We start from the raw sequence: 19,500 nt of genomic DNA, 5'->3' as shown, positions 1-19,500 counted from the left end.
GGTGTATGGACTGCATGAGATGCAGTTGTAATATTTGCAGCCCAGGATAGCTATGTGTTCTGCTTGCCCTTTCTTACTAATATATGGATGGTTCATATGAGTTTCCATCATCTGCCACTTGTTTGCCCAGATATACGTTGACTGTGGTGGGTGGGAAGGAAAAGACCGCAATTTCCACTCACCCTAGCAGTGGGATTTTGCATTTCCTGTAGTTACTTTGTCTCTACAAAATGAATTGCAGTCCTACCATTAGGACGAGTGGAAACTTATGGCTCCTTCTGGTTCCTTTGGCTGGGACACATGCAAACTCTCAAAAAAACCCAACCAAAAAAACGCGACAAAATAGTCATGGGCTGGATGCACACTTTTCTTATGCCCTTAGCAGCCAGAAAACGTCACCTTTTGGTGGTATTTCAGCTGCTGTGTTGCTGCCAGGATGCTTGCAGAGCAGGAGCTTTGGAGCAGATGAAGGGGGAATTCCCAGCTTATGTCAAGACATACAGGTGGAAGGGGAGCACTCAGTCAGGAAACTTGAGAAAATGAGTCTGTAACTTTTTGCGATCTTTTATTTAAAGGTGTTTTTCTTGTATCTCCAAGTGGATTATTTGTAGTGAGTGTAGTGGTCTCTTCTACAGTCCATAAAGAACATCAATGCAGTCAGTGTCACTGGGGCTTTCATGGTACATATGTTAGCATAAAATTAATGAGAATGATGACTATCCTAAGCTGGGGTTACTTTTCAGTGCACTAGAAATACCAGCAACTGGACACTAACCTTAATATAAGGCTAGTGACACCTTCCATTCCAGGATAAGTAAAAAGAGATGAACTCTGGCAGCTGGACATACAGCAGTCTCTCCTCTATGTTTGTGGTGGTTTTTTTACTTACAAGCACATTTTTCTATGTAGGTGAGGAATGGTGCTCATCTTGAAAGCACTTGCTTCTGAAAACTGCAGAGCCATTGTTGGGGAATGCCAGGGAATTCTGCAAATACACTGACTGCCAAAAAATAGTAGCAATTAAACAGCCCTTGAAAAATTGCCTGTCAGAAGACTGAATTTGTGTTTTAAACTGACCAGTGACAGCAAACAAAACTGGCTTTTTGGCTAGCGAACAGATAACAGCATTCCCTCAGCCTGTTAATTTGTCAGTTTAAGGAATGCCTTTCTCTTTTGTTGAATTTCTGCTGTTAGTTAATTAAGGCAAATTTCATCTGCAGTTCACCGAAAGCTTCAGAAGTTGGTTTCAGTAGATAGTGAAGTTGTGGGGTGCACCTTTTTCTTATTCCTTGTATGAATCTGCACCAGTGAAGCACTACAAAAAGTCAGTGCTTAGAAAGGCTGCCAGTACAGCCTAATTCACTCTGACAGACATGATATCAAATGGTTGTTACTTCTCAGTTCTATTTCATCTGATTCATGTAGTTGTGGTGGTCCCATAAGGATAAGGGGATAAGGATTGAAAGGGCATAAGGATTGAAATTAATCACTGAAATGTGCATTTCTCCTGAACATGGAATTTCTGAAATTAGCGCAGAAAAAAATTTCAAATGACTGGGTTTTTTGGTTTGTGTGGGGTTTTTTTGTGTGTGTGTTTTTTTTTTTTTTTTTTAACAAGAGAAATTCAAACACATCAGATGTCGTCTTCTTTGCTTTAGCTCTTCCTCTGTCCCTCTGGGATGGGTTATGGTATGCTGCTGCTGCTCAGGTGGTTCCCCTAAGCACAGAGTTGTGTGCTGTCAGGCTAACCTCATTCTCTCTGTCTGCGACGCATCCATGCTGCTTTCAGATGCATTGCTACAAGGAAGCAATCTGGATTGAAACTGGGATTTGGAGAACAGACCTTGTGCGGGGACCTCCTTCTGCTGGCTGTATCACCCTGGAATGTTTGCGGAAATACTTTGTGCTTTTATTGTGGTGAATTTCTGTAAGGTTGAGGGTGCTGCTGCTGGCACTTAGCAATCATTTAGGGCTGGAAAAATTAAGGCAATTATTGTGGAAATGGTACTGTTGGCTGAAAAGCTGATCCTGACATAACAAAGCTGGAGGTTAGCTAGCCCTAAGTGAGGATTCCCCAGCCTAAAATCCTATCTTCCTGCCTGGGAGCACCACTTATGTCAGTGTCTGTGTGCAACTTGGCAGTTGGGCTTCAGGCAGGTGCAGAATACCTTTGTGAGGAACAGAGACCTTCCTGATGTCTGTGGCCTGTGCTACTGTTTGGGCTGTGTCTAGCCCTATCTCTCTCCATTTTGGAGATGAGCATGACACATCCCATATACTGGCACTACCTGAACCTCAAGAAACATCTTCCAAGTGAGAAGTCACATGGCTGATGTTTAAATAGGTTTTTTTCCTTTTTTTTGTCCTTTTTTTTTTTTTTTTTTCCCCTCTTCCTGAGCCTGTAACTGTACCATCCGCTAGTGTGTGTACACCTGGAACAGAGCAAAGAACTTTACTATAGATTGGTAAAAGATTACATAAGATCGTTCTATGATTCCATGACTATTGCTGGTCTTCTATCTCCCTCTTGTGGACACACTTCCGATGAGCATGCAAGGTTGCAGTGGGATGTGCGGCTTGACCCAGCTTGCAACTGATAACAAATTAATTGATAGGCGAGCATGTTCTGTGCAGTAATTATTAAAGCACACTGGGTTTGCCTTCTCTGGGGTGTAACTCCGCTGTGTGAACCATCCTCAAACCTCTGTGAATAAAACCTGCTCTATAAGAAATCAATTATTTGCATTTCATAGAATCACAGAATGGTTTGGGCTGGGAGGGATCTTTAAGATCATTTAGTTCCAACCCACCTGCGACGGACAGGGACACCTTCCACTAGAGCAGGTTGCTCCAAGCCCCTGTGTCCAACCTGGCCTTGAACACTGCCAGGGATGGGGCAGCCACAGCTTCTCTGGGCACCCTGTGCCAGTGTCTCACCACCCTCACAGTGAAGAATTTCTTCTTAAAGTCAAGCTACCTTTCACGTTTTGGCTATCAGTTGCTACTTTTTTTCCTGTTGCTAATATGTTGCATTTTAGCAACTGAATCACTGCTGACTCATACAGTGCTGTGTAAGTTTTGGAATATTTCAACAAGGAGAACAGAACTAAACTTAGTTTTAAATGAGGCATATACGAAAGCTACAAGGATACTTGTATAAAACTTCAGATTTGCTTGTGTTGTGGTCATTCTGGTTTCTGACTTTGCTGCTTTACACATGCTAAACTACAAGAAATCTGTCCCTTGGTTACTTGCTGTGCAGCCACTCTGTCTCTGAGGCAGCACTCCCAGGACTGCTTAGAAACTCCTGTCCTTTTTAACTTTGCTTTAATGGCATCTACATTTGTTTTTCTTGACCCTTTAAATCTCTTTTGATTGGAATTTTGAAGGACAGATGATAGCTGCGTAAAGAGTTCGTAAATGCAGCAAAGCATTGGCAACTCTTGCACTGGTTGACTACTGAGATCTGGTCTCATCTTTCTGGATCTTAAAGTATGTTAATAAGCACAAACTTTCCTGCTTTAGGTTATTTACTTTAAATCAAGTGCACTTAGAATGTGTGCATATATATATGTGTATGTATGTACATATATATGTGTGTGTGTGTATATGTGTATGTATATATATTTATCTCTTGGCCTGCCTGGATTGCAAAAGGCCATGGGAGAGGAGGCCATGACACACTCCTTTAGGCTGGAAATCTCTCGTCTGGCACTGGCAGTGGCAAGCAAGGGGTTTCCTCTGGGGCTCCTCCTACACAAGGCTTTTCTAGTTTTGAAATAAGAATCTTAGAAATAATAATAATAAAAGATCATATTTTAAGATAATAAAGCCTGTGGGCATGGGCAGGGCAGTGTGATGGATGGGAAGGGAGTCGTCCTCAGACAGCTCAGTTCAGCTCTGCAGTGCTCTGGCTGGTGCTTGTTGCCTTACAGAATGCCGGAATCCTTCTCTTGCAGATGCACCCCCTCACCAAACGATGTTATACTGAGACATGAAGCTAGGAGGCAGAGATGAGTCGCTGCTACTGCAATTTCCCTGTTACAGTGAAGTTTTCTAACTGGTGTCTGAGGCTGCCTGCTAGCCCTGACAATTATGTTTGGGAATAATCCAGGAACAGGGGAACCGATGTTGGCGGCTAGCAAACTCTCTCTTCGTACAAGGCTTGACCAATTAAAGAAACTTAATGTGTTAGTTACTTGCTACATATTTATGCAGTTTTTATCTCTATTTTTGGCAGGGGGAAATATACCAGGAAACAAATAATTTCCTCAGTGCAAAAGCTGTATAAAAATATATTTGGAGGCTAAGCACTTAACAAAATAAAAAGTATGGATAGCTAATCAACTAAGTAAGATGAGGCACACTAGTCAAAATACTTGTTCAGTAACTTCGTGTTGGATAAGTAGGTGGTTAGTTTAAAAACCGCTTTTCTTGAAACTGGCTCAGGTTTTCCAAAGGAACCTTCTGGCAAAGGGGCAAATCCTTTGGGAAGTCTGGCATCTGGTTATGTAATCTAATGTTAACTTTGTAGTTGCTTTTCTTTACTGTTCAGAGAAGAGATAGCTGCTTTTGCTGAAGAAACTGCCCTGGGTAGAATTTTGTGACCTAGGATAGAAGAGGGGTTATATGAACTAAATGGTCCTAGAAGCATTTAGTGGTCAGGTAACAAATGCACACACAAATTTTGTATTAATATTGTTTCTTCCTTTTGTGAAATCTCTTTAAAAACTAAAGCAGATGACAGTACCAAATTGACCGTTCCCAATTGACATGCCCAATGTAGCTTTCCAATTCACACTTTTCACTGCAGTTTGTTCTTCTGCTGTCATGCTTATGACATGCTTCTCCAGCTTTAAGGCTTCTTGGGGACAAATCCTCAACACTTAGTTCTGTGTTTTAAATGAGAAGAGGTTGGAAGGTGGAAGGTGGACTGGTGCTGTGTGATACCTATCGTGGGCTCAGGCTTAGGACCAAGTCCTTGACAGCGCACTGTCATATTGACCTTCTGGTAGGAGAAAAGAACATATATTTAGGTGGATGGATGGATGCCAACAGTAGGTCACACTGGCATCTGCCTGCTTAGGAGTACTCAGTGCTCCTCTGGGCTGGGTGGATGGCCTGTAGTGCTGTGCCACTGGCCCAGCCTCACACACACCCCACAGTGCCCCTGAACTGGGCTGCATCAAAAGTCCCTTCCTGTGGAGAGTTTTATCGAACTCTGGATGGAAGAAAGAGGACATGATAAAATACAGCTGGTGAAGTTAGAAACAACTGGGTAAGAAAAACAAGACTATACAAGGCAAGGACACTGTGTCCTTGACCAACGGGGGAGTTGGCTGAAGGCTGGAGAAGTGTTAAAAACAGGATCTGTATAACCACAAGAGTTTCAGGAACAAGGAGGTATGGGCGGGGATGACATTTAACTGTAAACCAATGATGAGCTAGCTTTTGCACTATGTATGAGGCTTATTATCATATCTATATAACCGCAGCCTGTTGATGAAATAAACGAGACTTGCTGATCATTCCCTTGATGGTCGTGTTGCAATTTCTCCCGCCGCCTCCGACACCTTCCTAAGGTGGAATAGCCTAAATTTTAGCTTAAGTTCCTTGGCATAGTGAATATATGATGCTACTGCAGAGCACATGGTGCAGGAACTGTTTTATTCTGGTTGGGTCAGCTGATCTCATGTTGAGGAGGCTGTGTCAGTGGCAACCTGCCCAAGGAACTGCTCTCTCCAGCCCCTGTGGGGAGAAAAGCAAAATCAAGTCTCTCATAGATAAATGTGTTGCTTATGCTCCACCCCACAAGCTGTTAAAGATGTGTTTTATTTAATTCACAACCCCCCCTCCGTCTATGTGTAATGGTTATTGTGGCTTTTTCTTATCTCTGTTTCGCTCCCATGTCATCTCAACACTTTCCCTTTGTACAGGTTCCATGTGCTACTTCGGGGATAGGGAGCCCTTAGTCTCTATTCCAGAGGCGTGAGTTGTCCATGGAAATGGGCACCTAAACCCCTTTTCCGTGGAAAACCAGGCCAGGATTTTGAAACAAAACCAATTTATTCAGCAATCCTTTGTCATAATTCCCAGGGCAGTCTTCAGGGCTGGGGGAAGAGCAAGGCACATCAGGGCAAAGTGTCTCTGGAGTGAGATTTACTTGCATTCACAGTGAGTGAGCATGTATTGTTCTTGTCCTGTGTGTTTTCTCTTTTAAGGGCAGGAAAGATTTTGTAACCTTCTGTGAAGAATAGCCTCTCCTTCTGCAGCTTTGACTTGCAATGTTTGAATTTCCTCCCCTGAGGTTCCTCCAAGAGCTGTTTCAGCCACAGATGCTTTGCATATGTGGGGAAAAGCATGTGTTTGTTCAGGAATGGAGCACCTTGGCCTTCCAATAGAAAGTAATTTAGTTTAAGTGCTTCTTATGAATTTATTGTTCTTTATATGACAGAGTGCATAAAACTTAGAAAAAAGGTGAATTTTCAAAATGAGCAAACGGGTTACAGCAAGAAACATGTATGTTTAGCAGCAAGATCAAAGAACAAAAATTGGCCCTCCAGTACATTCCTCCCTTCTCCTCTTCCCCATCAAGCTTTGAGCTTCCAGCCTCCAGTGCAACCTTCCCCAAATGTTCATCCTTGTTTGCTAGAGAAAAAGTGCTAGTGGCGCTTTACTGGCTGCCTGTAGATGCATTGATCAGTATTACTATCAGGCCAGGCTGGACGGGACTTTGGGCAGCCTAGTCTAGTGGAGGTGTCTCTGCCCATGGCAGGGGGATTGGAACTAGAAGATCTTAATGTCCCTTCCAAACTAAACCATTCCATGATTATCCTAAAAGCTTTTGAACCTATTGCTCAGTTTATTGCATGCAAGCAGGAAAACAGACATATGCCAAAGTTGAGGAAGCAACTGAGACTTGAGGAACATTCTCACTAGGAGAGAAGACTTGGAGTAGGTCTTCTCACTAAGTGGCTGCTGCACACATGAAAAAGCCACCCCTCTCTTTGACTCTGTGTGTGCCAATCGGGCTCCTTAGGCTGTGCTGGAGCATGTAAGCAGAAGCATCTGGTGTGATGGGATGCTGTAGGTGCGTGGGCTTGGGAATCTGTCTTCACTATGCTGTGTTATTTTGCTCTGCAGGGCACAAGTTCCTATGTGTGAAATGCCTCTTTCTACCCCTACGTGTACACATCTGAAGTCAAGGAGATTATAAGCAGAGAGAATGTGTGGTTCTACTTATTGGTAAAAGTGAATAGTCTTCACTGAAGATGAAGTAAATAGAAGGAGAATTACAGTTCAGAGAGCTGAGACTTGGATTTATTTTTTTGCAAGAGTGTTACTAAGGCGAGGTTGCCTACTTTCTTCTTCACAAAGATTTCACCTTGATACTTAATCTTTCCCAATAAAGCCATCCTTGCCTCATATAGCTGAAGGAGAATGCCCATCACCAACTTGCCCATGAGTTTCAGGTTTTGAGGTTATTTATGCAGCTTTTCAGATTATTTATGACATCACTTCATGCTGCAGCCATTAAAATTCAGGCTTGTCCCATGCGAGGATAATGCAAGCTATTCTTTGCGTCTTTCCATAACATTAGTAATAATCAGCAGACACAGGGCAAGAGCCTGAGGGAGACAAATAGCTTCTGGACGAATATCTTCAGTTTACTCACTCATGGAATGTTCCCAGTACTGCTCTGCCCTGCTTTCTGCATCACTCTGGAGGTTCTGCCATGACCTTTCCTAGGCTGTTCAGTGCCTTGTTATGGGGTTGAAAAGCCCTTGGATGGACTTGGAATGCTTTTTCATTGTTTATATGCTACTTACTTTTTAGTGAGACAAGACCTCTTAATAAGCATTTGGAAGTTATACAGCAGTGTAACTTGAAGGTCAGTGATGCATTTAAACTCCAGCTAAGTAGTTGTTCATGAGGGCCAGACTAAGGGGATGGAAACTGGAGTCAACTGTGGGCTGGGCTGGAATTCATTGATAAAACAGCTTTACTTTTTTTTTTTTTTTTTTTTGCTTGTGTGGGGAATGTTTTTTTGAAGTGGAGAGGTGTGGATGAATGGCAGGTAATGCAGTGGGAAGGGGTAGTGCTTGGGTGTCCCTATGGATAACTGCCCGGGAAGGTGCTCCTGTGTTGGGAGTGCCACAGCTTCTGACCGCAGAGCAGTCAAGCCCCATTTCAGAGCTCCTGGTTCAGATACAGCTATTAAATTTCGAAGCTAAATGCTCAAAATAAAGTATTTCATAGATAGTTTATGCAGCAGTTTTGCTTGGTTTGGATTTTCCTTTCCATAGGGAACATTTACATTCCAAAACTGAACAAAAATATAGGTTCACAATCACAGTTCCCCAAATGAAAGGGCACAAAAGGTGGCTGTTCATTGCAGTGGGGCCTATGTCTGAAGGAAGTACTAGAAAAGAATGTGACAATAGCAGAAGAAAGATGACATCTCTGTATTAATACAGATGTCGTATAGAAGTTGATGAAATAACTTTTTTGATTGAGCAACATGGCCTGTATATCAGCAGAGGTAATCTGCCAGTAACCAGATAGGTACTCTGACAGCCAGTAGTTATAGCTGTTGATCTAGCCACGTAAATATTGCATCCAGTAATCACATTATGTCTCTGTGTAGAAGCTGTGCACATGAATTGCCAAGGATATGTGTTTAACAACACAGTAGCCTGCATAATTCAGATTACTCTGTAAATGATTCTTTTGGAATTGTGTATGATGTCACTAAAGTAACTAAACACAATGCTGAGATTCAACACAAAATACATCACAAGGGACCAGTGTCCTCTGTATAAGCCTAAATCCTTGCTCTGCAGAAGCACTGGTTTTGCTGTATGCAGCCTGGAATGCTACAGAGGCTGTGATGAAAGATCTGGAAATAAGAGTCTGTGGAATAGCAACTCCAGTTTAACTCTTTTTTTTTTTTTTTTTTTTTTTTTTTTTTTTTTTTTTTTTAATTGAACCAGGTTCAAAGGACCTGAAAGTGGTAAGTAACAGGTCCCAGGATGTGCAAGGGTCATGCTGAGAACTAGAATGTCATTCTCTTGTGAAAATACAATCTGATTTGTTGCTGCCCATCTGATCAGATACAGACTAGTACTTGGGTAAGCAAATTCTCCAGAAAGTTCAAAGCTGTAGCTCAGTCATCCTGTGCTTCCAGGGAAGAGAAGCTCATAAGAAAATTTAGATAAAGAAAATGTAGGCTCAGGTATAGCTGTAATGTTCCTAGGTAGGTTTTAAACATATCTGGAAGCAAATGGTTATGTAATGCCTGGTGTTCAATCACTGTTAAAACAGAGCTTTTGGAAAAGCTGTTGAGAGTTTTTGAAAAAAATCTTAGACTAAATCCCCATATAGCAGAAATGCAAGCTTCAAGATATGCTTGAGATGCATGGCTGTGACTTCAGCCAAGATCAACTGCTTATTCAGCTTCACCTATTGCAAGCTCTTTTTCGACCAGATATCATGAAATATCATGATATTTCTTGAGTTTTCAAATATTGTGATAGTATGTTCAGAAATACCTTGGATTGTTCACCTGAACAGAATTTTTTTTTTCTGATGGATGCAGAAAAAGCTAATGTTCTGGTAGTAACAGTGATCTACTGGAAGCAAGCATTGCTTTAATCCACAGTGAGGCAGTCATGGTTTACCTAGTGCCTCTCTTGTTTTAATCTCTTTAACATGTAGGCAGGAATGAAATGAAAGTTTTGCAACATGTATCACTATTCCAGGGAGAATCATCGTTTGGAACTTTTTTCACAAGTGTAAGCTAAATCTATTTAGTAATATTGAATATAGCCTTCTGTCCATTTTATTAGGGAAGTCCGTTAACCATATGTTTTTCCGATACTAATTGTGGGGACATTTTGTGTGCCTTGTTATGGAACTACTGCTTAGACTAGGGCTTCATTTGAAAGGATGGTTGAGCTGGAGAATAAAGCAATGCTTCACTTAAGTCTTGAGCAATGATGAGCTCTGCTTTCTGGGGGTGTATGGCTACAGGACATACTGCTCCAAAGTGGCTGTTTGAGTGTACAGCTCCAGCAATGTGTATGTAAGGGAGAAAGCTCTTGGCACAATTGCTGAAGAAATAGCTGGCATGAAAATACTGTGTGGGTTTTTTCCACGTCCCACAGCACAAGACCAGCTTTTATAGGAAAAAGAGTCAAGGGTCTTTAAATGAGAGACTTACAGTGACAAGCACAACATTTCTGTAGGTAAATGTTGATGATCTGGTGGTGAGTCAGTATCAGTGTCCTTTTTAAATAGAAATATTAATGGGAGAAGATGAATGTGCTTCCCAGAACAACAGGGGTAGGAGAAACTTTTCTTTAAAAGCTGTGGCCAAGGAGCAGCAAGGCACCCTGGCTTGGTTACTTCCTGTAGTTTAATTTTGGCAGGAAAGAGTGGTCTGTCATTTGCTGCAAACCCATGAAGCATCCTTTAGTACTGTGCCTTGTCCACATCAGTCTTCGCACTTGTTATTTGCTCCTGCCAGCACATATTAAAACTTGCCTGGTTTTACTGCTGCAAAGAGACTCTTCTGTTATGCAGCCCTGGTTTGAGTGCAAGTGTTCGTGCTTTGCGGTGCTGATATCGCTCTCACTTCACACTCAGTTGCAGAGCTTAGAGCTGTGGCTGGCCTTTCTCCAGGAATTCAGCTATCCATATTTTAAGGGTGGACATTGAAATATGTGCAAGCTGGAAATAATTGTTGAAATCTTTTTCCAGTTAAAAAGAAATGGATGCAGTATAAGGTTATTTGCCTGCAAAAGAATTGCAGCATTCCAGTGGACAGTTTCTAAAACTACCAACTTGTGTTACATATTAAATATGAGCATGCTGAATAGCTTCAACTTGCTCGAGTATGAATTATGTCAAGTTTTTGCCTTGTATTAAAAATATCCATAGCGTGAGATAGATATCTTTTCATAATCAGACCATATGTCTGATTGTTTGCCTCTTCCAAGTTGTAGTCTGTTTATGCTCCAACACCGCACTGAGAAGTGTGCAGTTGCCCTCTGTGCCCATATTGAGTCTTCTTCAAATAACAGTGTTTCTGGGCAAGCAAAATTTCCGTGGCACCATGAAGAATATGGAATTGGTGTCTCAATTGCTAACTCTCTGGAGGAGAGACTTGTTCTTTCTATTTATGTCTAAGGCATCTGTTGACATAAAGTGCCTGCTACTACCATGTTCTACAAAAGGACCTGGCTACTCAAATCTAGACCTGGGCTCTCGTGATGCTGTGCAAAAAATATTAACAAATTCCTGTCCCAAGTATTCATAATCAAATATTAAAAATATAGAGTGAGTTAGGAGGATATCTGCTCAATGGTTCAATTACTTTATTACTGGAATACTAGAATAAATGTCCTTAAAAACTTTGATTTAACAGTGTCTGGCATAAAGCAGCATGTTAAAGAATCTGTTTTTTCTGGCTTTAAAAATCAGCTCTGTGAGTCAAAGTACTACAATGCTCTGTCTCGTGAAACATATCTATTCTATTAATACTTCATTTTAATAAAGTGGAAAGCACTCAAAACTGTCAGAGGGTCAAATGGGTTGGATAGCTGTCATATTGTTTATTGGTATTTACTCACTTGATTCTGACATAGTATACTTCTAATTGGCAGGCAGGCAAATGAATTTGCCATAATTCTTCCTGCAATGTTCTCAGCAGGATGCAAGGCAACAAGAGAGGAAAGGAGAAGCTCGAATAGCATCATGCCTGGGGGGCAGGGAGGAATAACAGGACAAATCTGAGAAATTAGAGCTGAAAGAATAAAGGAAACTTCAGAGGAGAGAAAACTATGCATGCAGAAAGTTTCGCTGCACTGATAGGAGCTTTTGAGAGAGAGAATTGGAAACAAACTTCCCCGTTCCCCAGGGCACTGATTTTTTTTTTTTTTGTTTCTTCTGTGTGGGATCTCTCACAGAAAGCAGCAAGGAGCTCCCTGCATGAAAGAATGGCTCTGAGCCTGGAGCTATGATGGGTCCAAGTTGCAGAAGGTTTGTTTGGTTTCAGAGCTGTGGCAGACCCATGCCAGCCTTGACATTTTTATTTACACTTGGATTAATGTGGAGCATGAGGAGTCCTCTAAGTGAGCATATGGTAGGAGCCACAGTGATGTCATATTTTGCGCACGCAGATAAATCTCCATGTCTCTTAATTAAGCTGCTTTTGAATTTTGAGGTAAATTCTTCATTAATCACATCAAAACCCAAGGGGAGAATTTGATAGTACTGGGATGCAGTCTTAGACCTCGGATATAAATTGCTGCTTAAATTTGAAAGCTGCAAACCAGCAGTATTTGGCAGTTGGCTACAGTGTCTTATTGAGCCTTGGTGCCTGGAGAGATTTAATGTGAATGCAGTGATTGCCCAATGGGACACCTGGTTGCTCCAGTGCTGGAGAGATTTAACAGGACCCAGCCTTCCTTCCTAGAAGGAAAAGCAAAGAAACTAAAGACAAGTTCTTCTGGTGATACAGACTCTTTTAAGACAGAAAAGATCATAAAGAAAGAAACTAGATACTGCTCTGTGGGTAAGGAGACAAAAAGTAAGAAAGAGAGGCACAAGAAGGTTTTGGGGACTTTCCATAAACTGCAGTTAACAACCAGAAATCCAGATGCATATCAGCACAGGATTCATGTGCTAAGGAAAATGTTTCTTAAAAAACAGGGAGAATGGTGCTTCAAATTGGAATTCTCAAATCATATTAAATGCTCAACTTTTGGTTCCAGTATTTGAAAATGTCTGCCAAAACCTTGTAATGGCTGTCTGTTATGATGGTTACCACCGCTACTAACCGTTCTCCTATTCATTACCCTTTATCTTGAAAGAAAAAGCTATTTCATTAGTGGTATTTGTTATATTCTTTAGGGAAGCAGCAAGCAGAAGTTGGGGGGGAGGGAGAATGGGGCTGACTGCTGTTATTTACTGACTCAGATACTGCTGCTTGCTTATTTCATGACTAACAGACTTCCAGAAGGGAAGCAGGGCTTAAGGAAAGAAATAACTTTTCACAGACATAACAGGCCTCAGAAGATTAGCCTGTGTTACTTTAAATTTGATTAAACCCATGCCAGGATATTGCTTTCAGATACTCTGTTCAAGGGGAAAGTGGTTTAAAAAGTGTAAGGAATTTGGGTCACAATTAACAATTTTTTCCATTGTTCTCCTTCCTCTCTGGTTAGTAAAGTGTAGCATGATTTGGAGAAGTCATCATGTACAACAATTGCAGGAATAGCCCGTATTGCAATCTGGTGGGTCTTCCATGCAGGACGCACGCTGTTTGTGATATTCTTTCTGCTTTATCTCAGTCACCAGCTGTGTAACCTCTGAGAGAGACTCTTACAGAACAAAACTGTATAGGTGATGTGCTCATTTCCACTGCTGTTCTTCCCTGATTTTTCCCAGTATGACCATCACTAAAATATATATCTACATAACGTCAGCTGCCATTTTAAGTTTGAAATGTGCTTTATTGAAAAGTCTATTTTGTTGCCATCTTCTAGGATTTTTTTTTTTTATTTGTAAAAAGCTTGGAAATTGATTCTCAAATATGCACCGAGTTATAGTAGAAGAATGCTTGTGATACGGCATGGCTTCACTCAATATATCCTTTTTTGGGTATTTTATTCTCCAATATACTGCTTCAGGAAAAAATGGACTAGAACAGGCTAGGTGAGTCCAGCTAAGGTTAAACTGGAGGCTTGTGGCAGACCCTAAACTAAGCTCAGTTCTCTCATAACAGAACTATCTCTCTTGTTTCCTAGATTTTTAACAAAGTTGTAGAATTGCTTTTTGTCTTTTAAAGGTGTACCTTGGATGGTTTCCATTAGGCAAAAGCATAAGCTTGGTGTTACTGTGTGGGATGAGTGTAAGAAAAGGAAGAAACAAAAGACATTTTTCACAATCCCTGGAAAGCTTTCAAAAAGTATTAATGCACTAGGGGAAAAGTATGAAGAAAGCGCACGCAGCTGCTATCAAGTAAATTATGCAGGGCTGATCAGATGACAAAAATGTTGGAATATGCTTCGGGGACTATAACTGCATCGCCAAATGAAATCTGGTAGAAGTCGCATAAGTAAGCAGGAGTTTCTGTTGATGAAAAACTGTTCTGCTGATGTACTTTTAGTTATAAAATGACGTTCAAGCTCTCCCCGCTGCTGGATCCTCACCTAAGGAAGCTCTTACTGTAGCTTAGAGTTTCCAGCATTAAAGCAAAGTAATACTTATGTCTTGCATATTGTGACTTACAATTTTGGTACCCACTGACATGAAGAATCTTCAGATACTGGAAATCTTGGAAATTTAAGTCCTGCCACGCTGCCACAGAATAATGGGCTCTGTCCTGTTCAGAAGGAGGCACTTCTACATACCCAATAAGCTAAGGGTGAGTTACAGAAAGTGTGGCTTATCTGCTGAGGCATGGACAACAACCACTTAAAAATGTGAGAAGGTTTTTGGAGGTGGGGCTGGAGTTAGCTGTTGTGTGCAGGTCATGACACTTCTGCAGCAGTCCCCTGGAAGGGAAGTTGCATGTTTCTCAAGGGATAATGTTTTTTCTACAACGGTGTTGCACGTAGCTTCCAATGCCCTTCTGGTAGTTGCCTCTCCAATGCTGAAGCTCATGGGAGGAATAGGCAGGATTTTTCTGTAAGATGCAAGCTATGACTTGTTGAATTTACCTATCTGAAAGAAAATCCGGAAGTCAGGAAGCAGTGGGCACAAACTGAAATAAAGGAAAAAAATTATGTTTAAATGGAATATTTTGTATTGTGAGGGTGGTCAGGCAGTGGAAAAGGCTGCCCAGGGAGGTTGTAGAGTCTTCATCTTTAGAAATATTCAAAACCAGCCCTAAGAAACCTGCTGTAGCTGACCCTGCTTTGAGCAGGGGAGATGGACTAGATGATCTCCAGAAATTACTTCCCAAATCCACAGTTCTGTGATTTTTGTGAACTAGGATAAGGTCTAAGCACTTAGCATCGTATTCATCTATTGAATAACCAGTCCTGGGGATATTGCAATGTGTCAGTAAGTGGAAATAAGTAAGAATAGCTGTTGGCCAATTTCCAAGTGACTATATGTTGAGGTTAACTGAAACATATCCTTGTCTTGAAGTGTATCACTCCCTCTCCAGTGATAGATCCTACAAAGTGAGTTTACAGGAAATGGAAAAGTGCTATTAATTCAAGATCCTGAATGCTTGTTTTGACACCAAAAGCAGGATTCTTTCAGTGAATAGCAGTGCTATTTAGTTGCCTAGATCAAAGGAAGCAAGCTGAACAGCGTTAGAATCATGGAATGGTTAGGGTTGGAAAGAACCTTAAGATCATCTAGTTCCAACCCCCCTGCCATGGGCAGGGATGCCTCACACCAGACCATGTTGCCCAAGGCTCTGTCCAGCCCAGCCTTGAACACTGCCAGGGATGGAGCATTTACCACTTCTTTGGGCAACCTGTTCCCGTGCCTCACCACCCTCACTGTAAAGAACTTCTTCCTTATATCTAACCTGAACTTCCCCTATTTAAACTTAAACCCATTACCCCTTCACCTATTGCTGCAGTCCCTAATGAGGAGTCCCTCTCCGTCACCCTTGTAAGCCCCCTTCAGATACTGGAAGGCTGCTATGAGGTCTCCACGCAGTCTTCTCTTCTCTAGGCTGAACAGCCCCAACTTTCTCAGCCTGTCTTCATACGGGAGGTGCTCCAGCCCTCTTATCAACCTCGTGGCCCTCCTCTGGACTTGCTCCAACAGCTCCATGTCCTTTTTATGTTGAGGACACCAGAACTGTACACAGTACTCCAAGTGAGGTCTCATGAGAGCAGAGTAGAGGGGCAGGATCACCTCCTTTGACCTGCTGGTCACGCTCCTTTTGATGCAGCCCAGGGTACAGTTGGTTTCTGGGCTGCAAGCGCACACTGCCGGCTCATGTTAAGCTTCTCATCAACCAGCACCCCCAAGTCCTTCTCCGCAGGGCTGCTCTGAATCACTTCTCTGCCCAACCTGTAGCAGTGCCTGGGACTGCCCTGACCCAGGTGTAGGACCTTGCACTTGGCTTGGTTGGACTTCGAGGTTGGCATTGGCCCACCTCTGAAGTGTATCCATGTCCCTCTGGATAGCATCCTTTCCCTCCAGCGTGTCAACCAAATAACATAACTTAGTGTTGTTGGCAAACTTGCTGAAGGCGCACTCAATCCCACTGTCCATGTCGCTGACAAAGATGTTGAACAGGATAGGTCCCAACACCGATCCCTGAGGAACACCCCTTGTTACTGGTCCCCAGTTGCATATTGAGCCATTGACTGCAACTCTCTGTGTGCAGCTATCCAGCTAATTCTTTATCCACTGAGTGGTCCATCTATCAATTGATGTCTCTTCAATTTAGAGACAAGGATGTCCTGCGGGACAGTGTCAAACGCTTTGCACAAGTCCAGGTAGGTGACGTCAACTGCTTTGTCCCTATCCATCAGTTCTGTAGCCCTATCATAGAAGCCCACCAAATTCGTGAGGCATGATTTGCCCTTAGTGAAGCCATGTCACAGTCCACACATAGCTAGAGATGTGTAAAACTAATGAATTTCTTTCCTCTTTAGTCCAAAATTTGTGTGCATAAATTTGGATGTCCAAATATACCCAAGTAGCCAAGCATAGGGAACTGGGTGCCTTCATGACCCTGACTTCAGGTAGTGTTTGTGACTAAAAGCTCCTGGGATGTTGGGTCCCCTTGATATTCTCGGAGCACACCTGAGCATGAAAAACCTGGCTGCTCATGCTACTCTCATTCAAAAAAGGAAGCAATGTTTGCCTCTTCCATAGCGGCTTGGAAGCTACTTGCAAGTCCCCCCCAGGAAGCGATAGCTCTGAGTTCAGCTATTTCTGTAGTCTATCTATCTCCCACTTTCCAGCAATATTCCTAATTCACGAACTGGGAAACTATCCAGGCTGGACCTGGACTCTGGGCTAGCTTTGCTGCAAAGAAGTAAGAGATCAAACGATGGCCAAGCAAAAGCAACATAACTCTGTAGTTTAGCGTCAGGGTAATTTCCAGAGTTATTTCTGCAGCTTAAGACGTGTATTCAGCCCTGGGCCAAATGCTTTAGCTATGAGCCTGTCATGCTAAAGTGAGATTCAACTGTTCTGTTTCAAGACCAAGACTAGCTGAGATCAATGCAAAATCCCAGAAGAGCATTTGCTGCTTTGAATGTCAGACAGGTGGAAGTGCCTGTGGGTCAAATACAGTTGCAAAGAAAAGAAAGAAAGAATATAGATATATGTCATGGCATTCACTATGGGGAGGTCCAGTAACTCACTACTCTGCATATGCCCTTACTGGGTCATTCGTCAGATAACAGCTTGTCTGTCGACTCCCTGAATTAAATTACCCAGCTGTGAGTACACACACAACTTCTAGGGGTGTACTAGAATGAGACAGAGTCAGACCTAGATCTATTGTGTTTCTAATTGTAACCAACAACTGATGCCTAGGAAATAACGATAACAGCAAAGTATAGAGATATTTCTTCAGAGTACCCTCACAGAACAATACCTGGATGTGCTGAAGTGCTCTTGTCTCTGGTGAGATACTGGATTTAAAAGTTTGCAGAGATGTTTTAGTTAGATTGCTCTCAACAGCTGAGACCAAAAATCTCTGTTATCCTAAGAATCCTTAGGGTAGCCAAACCCCACACTCCATGCAACACCTAGAACCTCAATTGTATAGCCTCTTCCTCATCTATGCAAGAGATGTTGCCTTCTGAGATTGTATTAAAATGAGCTACATCACTCTAGCAGTTTGATTTCAATGGGTTCTGTGCAGGAGTTTTATGCCACTGGGGTACACTGGAAAGAATGTAGAGTTTTGATAACAGTAAGAAAGTGTTTCAAGTTTTGGCCAGGAAATCACACGCTATGGTTTTGGTAGCTCAAGGCAGCTGAAGCTTTTGATAACAGTGAGGAAAAAGCTCTTTTTTCCCTTTTACTCTCTTGGCTGGGGGCAAATGCAACCCATGTGGTACTGAGCTTTTCAATTTCCACTCACTATCCAGGAGTCATAGTTGTAAGCCATCTTGTTACAGTATTGATTTGTTGATCACTTTTGTAGGTTGCTTTTGGTAGACACGTCAGCCTGATGTTTCTGCTGTGCACACTGGAGATGAAATAATTAAGGTTGTAGTGTAATAACAATGATCAGCAACCCCACCACCTGCTCCCAAGTGTGAGGGAGCAGGTCTTACTACACTAAACTATTCTGCAGTCTGAGCTGGCCTGGCCTGCCATTTACTTTCAGCTGATTTTTGGTGGGTCATCTGCCATAGCAACAGAGCTGTATATTCTTTATACAGATTAACATCAGATTATAGTTTTTGTGGATTAAACTTGCTCAGTAAACTGTTCCTGGCCTTCTGCACTGTGTTTGAAGGACACCTAGCTAATGGGTGCCTGATCCAGCAACTGAGGTTTCCAGGCAGGATTGCAATTGGGTCAGCAGTTCTGTTTTCAGGCAGAATTTGATCCTACTGAGTAATGTAGGAGGGGGTTGCCCTTCACTGCTTTCCCATGGTGCAGTGATTAATGATAAATCAGTTAATGATAGTACAATGATAATCCCTTCAGCAGGTAAGTAGGCTGAATTCAGTATTGTATTTCTGTACCTCTTAAGTCTCTTTTTAATTCTTAATAAAAAACCCAAACAAGCACCCAAGAAACATTCTTAGAAGCTTTTGTAATTGTTAACATTCTTGAAGGAAGAATGATAAAGTTTTATTTGGGCATAGCTTAAGGCTCCTCCATTTACATGTTTGAAAACTGCCTAATTCAAGGTGGTCTGTAATACCCATCCTTGTTGCATTTCAGGGCTGACTTGTAAGTTCAGTACTGTAGTAATGTCTGTGTCTAGATATCAGATCTGGCTGGGATTTTAGATAGGAGAACAAGAGCAGCTATCTCTTTGAAGGCAAGAAAGTGCCAGTGATTTAAAAGGAGGCTGTAACTGTAAAAAGACACTGCATGAAATGGCATGAAACCAAACCTGCCTTGTAAGAGGTATAAAGTCAGATCTGTAGGTCATTCACTAATATCAGAAGAGCTGTGTGCTTACTTATGTGAGAATATAGCTTATAAAAACACATTACAGTTTGGATTTTATTTTCCTGCGTGGCTGATCTTAACTTTTTTTTATGGCCAATGCTGGCTTGCATTGACTGTAAAATTAGGTCAATTGCTTTGTGGTATCCTGGTGGAATTCACTTTACCATGTGTTCATCTGATGACCCTCATCTCTGTTAACCATGAAGACTGAGTAACAGAACCACAGAGCTAACTACATTAATTTTTGCATCTTGAAGTAAGATTTAACAGGGCTGTGACAAAGGTTTATCCTTCATTCCTAACCTGATTTTAAAGGAAACATAAAATAAACGGGTTTTTTTCTCCTATTGGGTTTTAAAAAGCTGAGTATTT

This window comes from Strigops habroptila, chromosome 10 (assembly GCF_004027225.2).
Source record: "Strigops habroptila isolate Jane chromosome 10, bStrHab1.2.pri, whole genome shotgun sequence".
Taxonomy (NCBI): domain Eukaryota; kingdom Metazoa; phylum Chordata; class Aves; order Psittaciformes; family Psittacidae; genus Strigops; species Strigops habroptila.
The sequence above is the reverse complement of the archived record's forward strand: the minus strand, read 5'-3'. Positions refer to the sequence as shown.